The sequence below is a fragment of the Podarcis filfolensis genome (genome assembly GCF_964270895.1).
Source record: "Podarcis filfolensis genome assembly, chromosome: 3".
Lineage (NCBI taxonomy): Eukaryota > Metazoa > Chordata > Lepidosauria > Squamata > Lacertidae > Podarcis > Podarcis filfolensis.
The window spans coordinates 115895528-115906533 of NC_139606.1; the positions used below are offsets into that span (position 1 = coordinate 115895528).

The 11006-nt window shown below is 45.4% G+C and overlaps 1 long non-coding RNA gene across 4 annotated transcripts; it reads right to left on the minus strand.

Annotated features, from left to right (window-relative positions):
• Positions 1 to 1156: 1156 nt before the first annotated feature.
• On the minus strand, positions 1157 to 10743 carry LOC310758794. Of its 4 annotated transcripts, none has more exons than XR_014545911.1 (3): positions 10636 to 10743; positions 7707 to 7785; positions 1157 to 1324 (listed from the first exon to the last, which is right to left on the minus strand). It is a non-coding gene; the product is annotated as an uncharacterized lncRNA (long non-coding RNA). The 4 variants fall into 4 exon arrangements; XR_014545912.1 differs by lacking the exon at positions 10636 to 10743 and adding an exon at positions 10086 to 10604; XR_014545913.1 differs by lacking the exon at positions 10636 to 10743 and adding an exon at positions 10081 to 10604.
• Between the last annotated feature and the right edge of the window lie 263 nt (positions 10744 to 11006).

Sequence of the window (11006 nt, forward strand, 5' to 3'; positions counted from 1 at the left end):
TGGGAATTGCAGCTTTGTACTACGGTTCCCAGGATTCGTTGGAGGAAGCCCTGTGTTTTACATGCATGGTGCAGCTGTGATCTCTTGTCTGGAAATTCCAGAAAACTGGAGCAGGGAATTCATTGGTTAGAGGGAATCCCTGTGTTAAGGAAATTACGGGTGTGGGGGGCACATCTTTAAAGTTAAATGTTACAAATATTACGCCTGAATGTATCCTTTCAACTTGACAGCTCAGGGAAGTTACCTAGCTTTACAAATAATATAAAATCAACTCCTTTGCCAGTTTCCTCCATTCCAAAGCTATTTTCCCCTTGAAAAAAAGACTCCAGGAAGTTCCCAGAGGTGACAATTGCTGAGCCGATTGTTGGCCAAGGAAAGCCTAATCTCATCACCAGACTGGCCAAGGGGCCAGACATGCAAAGGAAGTTCTATTGTACTTTGGGTGGTGGGACTTCAGAGGTGTTTGCCTATGCTAATCCTATACCTGAGTCTTGCCCTGCCATGTCTGCTTATGCTAATCTTGTACCAAGGACTTGTCTGGACATGTTTGCCAAGGTTAAACTAGTGTAACCCCTGTCTACCCCTCCCCTTTTGTGACATGTCAGTGATGTGGCAATGATGCTGTACGAACTGTATTCTGGGATATGGTGGGAAAGTTTTAAAAGTCATTGTCACCCCATCCTTGTGGTTCAAAATTCCTCTTTGAACCTGTGGCGCAATAAACTTTGGCCTACAGCTATTTGCTCCAGTTGGTGGCAACTTTATTCCGCAGGGACCCGCGGGCTCTGCCCGACCAGCTGGGTGACTGAGCAGCCTCGCACCTAGATTTTTCCGTAACACCCTGGCTAGCAGAGTAAAGCCTCATCACCCTCCCCGCTCCACCAGCACTTTGCCTAAGGTATAATTTACGCAATTAATCCATAAGGTATAATCCAATGGAGGCCTGCCCGATTTTCGTTCGACAAATTTTCACAAGCAGAACTGTGGTGGGGGTAGCATTCCAGATGCTGGAGAGAGATCTCCAGCAATCAGGAGAACATTGTGACTCCGTGTCGGTTTTCCAGCCACCCACCAAGGCAGTCAGCTCAACCAAGGCTTCTTCCTCCTCCTCCTCATTGATCTTTCAGTGTGCGGATCTGATGCCCACATCTCCAGGTAAAGGAAGTCCCCTGGAATCCAGGAGACGCCGTTTATTTGGGTTTCTTACAGCACAATTTTTCAGTTCTGGAGCAGTTTCCGATCTGTTCTTCATTTTCTTTGCAAATGTCCGTTTCGCATTTCCCGCCTCGGACGAAGCAGCCCAGGGTGACAAAGTCTGCTATGCCTACAAGTGGAGGGAAGAGGAGCGTCACTAGGGTAGCAAGAGAGGGAAAGGATCCTGCACCTTAAGTTTAGCTGTGTAGGAGAAGGGCTTTCAGCCGCCGAGGCTTGCATGAAATCTACACACAACTATTAAAGATGTTGGTTGTGTTTGCTTTACTTCATTGCTTTCCTTTCTCGCAGAATTTTTACCCTGCTCTGCAGCCAAAAAGTGAAATATATGTGGAGTCAAGAGTGGATTTCATGCTCTTTATTCAGCTCATAGTGGTGAGGAGGAATGAAAGTTTCCCCGAAATGTCTGCTTTATATACATTATTTACACAATGGGCCCCCCGTGGTTGGCTAATTCCGGGATTCTCCTGTAGGCCAATCAGGTTGCGGATTCACTTCCACCTGGAGCTGGATTGGGTGGCTCCTGTGGACCAATCAGACTGCTGCATTCTGGGTCCTATTATTCTAGGACCAATCAGACTGCTGCATTCTGAATCCTATTATTCTAGGACCAATCAGACTGCTGCATTTTGGATCCTATTCAACTCAGTACATAACAAAAAGGCTCCTAGGCTGGCTTACAAAAACCAGTTCCTGCCTGTAGGTTTGCATTCTAAGACATGTCACGCAAGGAAAGGGGTGTGTGGAGGGAGGAGGAGTGTGTCTTCTACACCAGTGCTGGGGAAATGGGAGATCGCCAGGGGTTTCTGACTCCAAAGTTGTTTAATGGCAAAATGACGTTTCCCAGCTGACGAAATGAGAAAAGCTAAAGAGGAGTAGACCACTGGATTAAAAAGACTGTGGTCACGCCAAAGATTTAAAGCACACAGCTTCCGCCAAAGAATTCTGGGATCTGTAATCAGCCATGATTCTCAGAAGTCTTTGTGGGAAGCCATGTCCTCTATAGTGTGTGTGCAGCCTTCTGTGGGGGAAGACGTGCTTTAAACGTCCTTTAAACGTATGATTTCAATGTGAGCTGTGAGATTCCTCAGCTCAGAATGTGCTCAGAGCCCTGGCAATCTGCTACCAAAAGGTGGAGGTCATTGGCCTGAGCAGTATAAAAGGGGGACCCCTGACCATTAGGTCCAGTCGCGGACGACTCTGGGGTTGCGGCGCTCATCTCGCTTTATTGGCCGAGGGAGCCGCTGTACAGCTTCCGGGTCATGTGGTCAGCATGACTAAGCCGCTTCTGGCGAACCAGAGCAGCGCATGGAAACGCCGTTTACCTTCCCGCCGGAGCGGTACCTATTTATCTACTTTGCACTTTCCTGCTAGGTTGGCAGTGTGATAGGAATTTTATGGTCTTAGATATATGGCAACGTTCATAACCACACGTACATAGATCAGCACAGGAAAGCCAACCTGGAACCATTTTGATTCCTAAACTGGGTAAATGTTTCTCTGCATGGTCAAAATGGAAAAGCCTCCCCATTGTCTCTTCCTTCACAAATCCTGTCTTAATCTGTGTTTGAATAAGGGTGTGAGCCTTATCATTACAAAAGACTGTCCAGGCTCCCCAAGAAATCCAATCAAGTAACCTGCCAGACAGGAAATAAACAAAGCGACAGGAGAAAACAACATGCAAATGTTCTGTTTTAGACCGCATTATCTGAGGGGTGGTCTTAGGTTACACCCCTTCTGTGATGAATGCATAATGTTTCTGGGGGTGGTCTTGATCTAGAGGATGGGAATTTCAAAAGTCTTTATAAGCCCTTGCACAGCATTTTTGGGGGGTCCTCTTCCTCTCCTGCGTGTGAGGGGAGTACCCTGTTGCAACAGATCAATAAAGATCAAGCTTACTAGCTGCTTTGCTTCTCAAATATTCTCTGGTTGACCTCTGTTATTTTCTCCTACCAATAGGGAACCTATGTAAGGACTCTATATGGGCTCTTGGATACCCCATAAGGGAAAAGGGCATATTTTTATTTACAACAGATGGCGACCACGCACGAAGGGACTTTTGGTTACCCGGATTCTGGGGGCGAGGAAGGACTGGTTATCCAGCGCGCACCAGGCAGTTTGCCAGGAGGAATGGCCAGTCCTCCATCGATCCCAGGGTCTGGAAATAACTGGAGGTTCAGCGGGGTTAACCAGGGGAAGCAACGCTTGATCAGGCCGGCCTTAAACAACCAGTCAAGAGATCGTGGGATCACCAGGAACAGCGCATGCGGAAGTGAGTATTAAGTAGGAAACACGGGTAGTGGGTTGGGTTCTCTAAACCACAGCAACCAAAATTCTTTAATTCTTCCTTTTCCCTTCAAATCTAAAATTTCTACTTTTTTCCTCATCTAAAAATTGCCTTCTCTTCCTTTCTGTCCCCTCGATCTCAACACCAGCCCTAGCCTTCGGAGTATGCCCAGGCAAAAGTTTTGTGTGACTTCTTTCATTTCCCTTCTACAGTCTATATGCCGACCTATTCCTTCGGAGTTTTGCCCAGAAAAAGGTCGTGCTTTTTCTTCTGTACTGAAACTATAACTCCCAGGTGCAGCCGCACCTCTGCCATGGCGCTGCACCTCTGCCATGGCGATCTTTGTTAGAGATGACCTGTGAGCAGAGAAAGCAAGGGCACCTGATTCCTTTCCTTCTTTGTCATTTCTGAGTCCCAATCTGGCACTGCGCTACGCAAGCGTCCAGTAGGGAACTCTCAGGTTAGATTGTAAGAGGCAGGAGGTTGCTGTGGGCTCCCTGGCTGAGTAATGACCAAAGGGGGGGGTTGAGATCGCTGACCGCACTGTTAGCTTAGTAGCCAGGAAAGGCCAACAGCTGTACCAGCCTAGTAAGTCAGGCCAGACGAACGGCGGTGTGTCACAGTACTAATTCTCGGAGTTGTCCAAATTGAGTCTACTGTGGGGTTATTTATTGTGTTTCCTGAAAAGTGGGGATAAAACCCCGACTGCAGTATAAAAGTAAAAGCTAGCGCTATTAAAATTCTTAAAATGGGTGCACCTCAATCAAAGAAATGAACCCGCAGACTCCTGATGGGAAAGAAGCCCAGTTGGCGCTTATTTCCGGCCTGGACTCTGACAGTCCCCTTCAATTTGTGTTTAAGAAACGTTTTTCCTGTGTTTAAATTGTATTATGTGTTATTACGTAGGAATGTTGAAATGTGTCTGACAGTGTGTTATTTCCACAAAGGGGGGGGGCTATTTTTGTGTGTAATTGTTTTTAAGTTTAATGTCTTATTCCTTACACCCCAGTGGAGGATTCTCATACATTTTATGCGTTCTAATAGACCAGGCTATTGTGTAGTCCAATGTTTAGATTGTCCCACCTGGCACTATGCCAACCTTCCCTACCCATTTTAAAAATGTGCTAAAACTCGCTTTACCAAGGAGAAGCTTCTAAGATACATGAAGGTGGATATGCTTTGGTTTAGCAGGAATGATCCCTTATAGAGTTAAATTGACTTATTTGGACAAGTGCCCTTTTTAAGAATGGTTTTCTTTTAACAGTTTGTTTTGATAAGTTGAGAACCATGAGCATATATAAATTATAATTGGACTCAGTTTGAATTGGGCAAGTGTATCCAGGCTGCAATTAGCTTTTTGGTCCTTTAAGTGCAAGTGAGCAACTTCCCATGAGTGCAAGACCACAGCCTATAATAAAATCCCACAGAAAGGCCAAGGCAAAGACATCTCTCTCATGAGATGTCCAAACCTGTGCCAGCTATGGTGAATGCCAGGCGACATGGTTAAATGAAAGCCCCGAGGGGATTCAACAGGATGTGTTGCTGTAGCACTATGCCGGTGTGAGACCACAGAAGAGCTAGCTTGACACCTGAGAAACACACAAAAATGGCGAAGGACAAAACACCAACTGCATTTTTCAGTCAGTAGTGGACCTTCCTACTAAATGTAAAGCATAGCCACTATTGAGAAAATGTTTCTCCCAAGAGCTAGAATGCCACAAGTAATTTAGTAACAAAATGCAACATATGTTATTTTTAGATGATATATTTATACAAAGGCATCCATTTACAACATACGATGTTATTATTTGTGGGGCAAAAATTTTTAAGAAAAATTCTAGCCCCAAAGGGGGGATAATGTGATAGGAATTTTATGGTCTTAGATATATGGCAACGTTCATAACCACACGTACATAGATCAGCACAGGAAAGCCAACCTGGAACCATTTTGATTCCTAAACTGGGTAAATGTTTCTCTGCATGGTCAAAATGGAAAAGCCTCCCCATTGTCTCTTCCTTCACAAATCCTGTCTTAATCTGTGTTTGAATAAGGGTGTGAGCCTTATCATTACAAAAGACTGTCCAGGCTCCCCAAGAAATCCAATCAAGTAACCTGCCAGACAGGAAATAAACAAAGCGACAGGAGAAAACAACATGCAAATGTTCTGTTTTAGACCGCATTATCTGAGGGGTGGTCTTAGGTTACACCCCTTCTGTGATGAATGCATAATGTTTCTGGGGGTGGTCTTGATCTAGAGGATGGGAATTTCAAAAGTCTTTATAAGCCCTTGCACAGCATTTTTGGGGGGTCCTCTTCCTCTCCTGCGTGTGAGGGGAGTACCCTGTTGCAACAGATCAATAAAGATCAAGCTTACTAGCTGCTTTGCTTCTCAAATATTCTCTGGTTGACCTCTGTTATTTTCTCCTACCAATAGGGAACCTATGTAAGGACTCTATATGGGCTCTTGGATACCCCATAAGGGAAAAGGGCATATTTTTATTTACAACAGCAGGAACAGGGACCGAGCAACAGGAGCTCACCCTGTCGCAGGGATTCGAACCGCTGACCTTCTGATCGGCACGTCCCAGGCTCTGTGGTTTAACCCACAGCGCCACCCGCATCCCTTAGCGCCATGACTCCTTAATATAATTTTAGACGTTTTGCGTCTTGATTCCAGCGGTGGATCTCATGAGCCCATAGTTAAACTGCCCAAGCTAAGAGAACAATGGGCTATTGTCTTCCTTATCCCATGCATGGAGCCTGGGCTGCAGTGTCCCAACTAAGCTGAGTTTTAAGGGATACGGCAAGTTTCCTTGCACTGTGTTGTGCAGCGGCTTTGCTGAGGTCAGTTCCAATAGAGATATACACATATTATTTGCGGATATTATTTGTGTGTGTAGCTGAAGCAATTATTTAAAACACACACACACATACACACACACAAACGAAAACAGAATAAAATACTGTTATGAGTTGGGGAGTCTGTATAATTAAAGCTATGGTTTTCCCAGTAGTGATGTATGGAAGTGAGAGCTGGACCATAAAGGAGGCTGATCGCTGAAGAATTGATGCTTTTGAATTATGGTGCTGGAGGAGACTCTTGAGAGTCCCATGGACTGCAAGAAGATCAAACCTCTCCATTCTGAAGGAAATCAGCCCTGAGTGCTCACTGGAAGGACAGATCCTGAAGCTGAGGCTCCAGTACTTTGGCCCCTTCATGAGAAGAGAAGACTCCCTGGGAAAGACCCTGATGTTGGGAAAGATGGAGGGCACAAGGAGAAGCGGACGACAGAGGATGAGATGGTTGGACAGTGTTCTCGAAGCTACCAACATGAGTTTGACCAAACTGCAGGAGGCAGTGGAAGAAGTGCCTGGCGTGCTCTGGTCCAGGGGGTCATGAAGAGTCGGACACGACTAAACAACAACAACAACAACATGGGGGCTAAGCTATATGCCTGAGTCCCTTTTAATTCCTGGGCCCAGCATGGATTTGATTCCTGGAACAGCCAGGCTAGCTTCCTGGTGATGTAATGACCCTCTAAGAGTGTGGGCCATTAAGCTAACAAAGGAAGTGGCTCTGTGCTAGACCCTGAACTTGCTGGTAGTTAGAAAGACAAAGTACAGTGGTACCTTGGGTTACAAACACTTCGGGTTACAAACTCCGCTAACCCGGAAGTAGTACCTCGGGTTAAGAACTTTGCCCCAGGATGAGAATGGGCACAGCGGCAGCAGGAGGCCCCATTAGCTAAAGTGGTGCCTCAGGTTAAGAACGGTTTCAGGTTAAGAACGGACCTCCAGAATGCATTAAGTTCGTAACCCAAGGTACAAGTTTATGTTTTTTAAGGTCCTCATTAAAATTTGCCAAGATCTAAGTGGAAATTTATCCCAGTGTACATTTTTTGGTATGCAATTTCCTCTAACATACACATGCCCTGCAAAGCGATTTCCACATATATAAATATATTTTGCATGTTATTTTTACTAAAGTTTGCATTTATACGCACACACAACCCTGTGAGATGCATTTTGGCTGGGGAACTGCATTGCAAAATCCAGATAATTTCAAAGGATAGCTGTGTTTCAGTCTGCATGTTGCTTGGGAAAGTGCAAAGCAGATAATTTTGCCTTTCCATGCAAAAACAGGGTTGAATTTCTTCCCTCATAGTGCAATGATCAGGTTGGTCGTTAGTCAGTGGGCGTTTTTACCTGAATTAGGCAGGAAGACCAAGAACAGTCCTGCAAAGAGAAGGCAAAAAATCTTCATGGCAGTTGGCTGGGATGTAATCTGAAAAAGACAAGAAGCGAAAGAGAAATTCATAGCACTAAGGTCTGTAGCTGAAAAAGAGCACAATTTGCCGATGCTTCTTATTTGACAGGGCTGCTTATTCTGCAGCATTAATAGTAATTATTATATTATTATTATTATTATTATTATTATTATTATTATTATTATTATTATTATCATCAATACCCTGCCCTCCCCGGCCAGAGCCAGGCTCAGGGCAGCTAACACCAGTAAAATTACAATAAAAACATAATGGGGGGGGAGACCAATTTAAAATACAGGTTAAAATGCAATTTAAAATGCAGCCTCATTTTAAAAGTAGTCCATAGATCAAAACCGTAAGGGGAGGGAAACATAAGGGTCAGACTGAGTCCAAAGCAAAGGCCAGGCAGAACAGCTCTGTCTTGCAGGCCCTGCGGAAAGGTGTCAAGTCCTGCAGGGCCCTAGTCTCTTGTGACAGAGTGTTCCACCAAGTCGGGGCCAGTACTGAAAAGGCCCTGGCCATGGTTGAGACCAATCTAACCACCTTGCGACCTGGGACTTCCAAAGTGTTGTCATTTGTGGACCTTACGGTCCTCCGCGGGGCATACCAGGAGAGGCGGTCCTATAGGTACGTGAATAGCTCTTTGAGAAAACTAGGCTTGTGCAGAGGAGTCTGTCTAGAAATAAGCAAGCTCTCCATGGTCTCTTCCACTGCAAAAATATTTGTCCCTGAGTGCCTTTATTATGCAGACAGATGGCAAATTATGAGGCAGTTCTGCACAAATAAAGCAAGCAGGCAGGGAAGAGCCAACAAACTGTTTCAATTTTGTAGAATAATCACAGGATCATAAAACTATCCGGAAGGGACCCTGAGGATCATCTAGTCCAACCACCAGCAATGCAGAAATACGCAGCTGTCCCATATGGGGATCAAACCTGCAACCTTGGCATCATCAGCACCACGCTCTAAGCAACTGAGCTATCCAGCTGAAGGGCATTTTATACGAACAGTATAAGCTGTAACTCTAATGGAAACTACATAAGAACAGCAGACCCTCCAAGTGTCCCTGTTTTCCAGGGACAGTCCCAGATTTACAGAAGCCGTCCCGGTTTCTGATTAGATCCCGGAATGTCCTGCTTTTCCTTAAAGGTAAAGGGACCCCTGACCATTAGGTCCAGTCGTGGCCAACTCTGGGGTTGCGATGCTCATCTCGCTTTATTGGCCGAGGGAGCCGGCATACAGCTTCCAGGTCATGTGGCCAGCATGACTAAGCCGCTTCTGGTGAACCAGAGCAGTGCACGGAAGTGCCGTTTACCTTCCCACCAGAGTGGTACCTATTTATCAACTTGCACTTTGACGTGCTTTCGAACTGCTAGGTGGGCAGGAGCAGGGACCGAGCAACGGGAGCTCACGCCGTCGCGGGGATTTGAACCGCGAACCTTCTGATCGGCAAGTCCTAGGCTCTGTGGTTTAACCCGCGTCCTTAGGACGTCCCTATTTTCATTGGAGAAATGTTGGAGGGCAGGGAGTTATGCAACCACCCAAGGCAAGGAGATAAGTACGGTAACTATACAACTATACAACATCTGAAAGCTGGTGTGTACAGTGGAACCTCGGTTGGTGAATGCTTCAGAAGTCAAACGTTTCGGCTTTCGAGTGCTGGCAACCCTGAAGTGAATGCTTCCGTTTTTGAACACACCTCAGAAGTTGAACGGCTTCTGAGGTGCATTTCTCTAGTTTTTCAATGGATTTTGCTGACCGGCAATTGCGCCTTGGTTGTCGAACGTTTCGGAAGTTGAACAGTCTTCCAGAACGGATTGCGTTCGACAACTGAGGTTCCACCATATGGGAAAGTTTTTTAATGTTCAATGTTTTGTTATGCTTTTATATATGTTGGAAGCCTCCCAAAGCGGCTGGGAGAAACCCGGTCAGATGAGTGGCATAAAAATAATAAATGAATTAGAATTAGAATTAGAATTAGAATTAGAATTAGAATTAGTAATACTTTTTAATGTTGCATTTCAAATTGCTGTGATCCACCCTGATCTTAGGGGTCGAGGGGAGGCAATAAATCTTTTTTTAAAAAAGGCTTTTTATTGAATTTTAACACAAACAAAACAAAATAAATACACTAATGTATTTTCTCAACGCTCTATCAAGCACTGACTTCCATCCCTCCCTTCAACAGGTTTTCGTATTTACCTTTCATTTATCACAGATTCTTAATAACATCCTATTCACACCATAAGATTTTAATCCTACTACAGTCTTTAAACTTCTGCAATTATGATGTATATACTCCACAAATTTACTCCACCCATGTCTGAGCTTTGTTTCTTCTTGGTTACGGATTCTGTGGGTCAGTTTTGCTAATTCCACATATTCAGCCATTTTTGTCTGCCGCTCCACTAATGTTGGTATTTCAAGAGAGGGCGGGCAATAAATCAATCAGCAACAACAGGAGCTGAGGTATGGAAGGAAAGAGAGAAGTGAGGAAAAGTAGCGATGGATGGGCTGGACCAAGCGGCGATACTTGAGCTCAAGCCTTATGTCTGCCAAGAACAAGGTCTAAACAGGGGCAGCCCAGGTAGTGTACTCCATCGCTCTTTGGCCGTTGGAGTAAAGGTATCTGGAGCCCAAGAACAGATAGAGGACTCCATTTTGGCTCCCTAGGCTGAAATATTCTCAGACACAATGGTTTCCAGGAGGAGTTTGAAGGAAGTGGGATGAGAAGAGAAAGAGGGGACGTCGCAAAAGTGTTTGGGGGCAGGAAGCCTGGGCCTAAGGGGCAGGAAGGGAGAAGGGGCAGAGCGAAAGGCATTTGTACTGTGCGAGGGGCAGCGTAAAGAAGGGAAGCAACTCCTTGCCTGTAGGAAAAGTTTCAGGGCTCCTTCCTGGGTGGCCGGCTGCTTCTCAGCAATGGTGAGTTCTATTAGGTCATAATAGGGAGGTCAAGGGAGCCAAGTTTCTCCAGGGAGCAAGCTGAACTGAGATGCTTTTTCATGGGGGGGGGATTTCCATGTGGGGTGTGGGAAATTCCAGTGTGGGCCATTGCTTATTTGTGGACTCAGGAACTTAGAAGGGTCTGCCCCCCCCAAAAAAAAAACCTGTAGGGGTGCAGATATCCAGAGTGTGGGGGTCAGGTGGGATTGCTATGAGGAATTATGAAATATGGAGCAAGCCATTGTGTCCGCTATGAAATTATCACTCAGGCAGAGTGTCTATATGAATTTGTCTA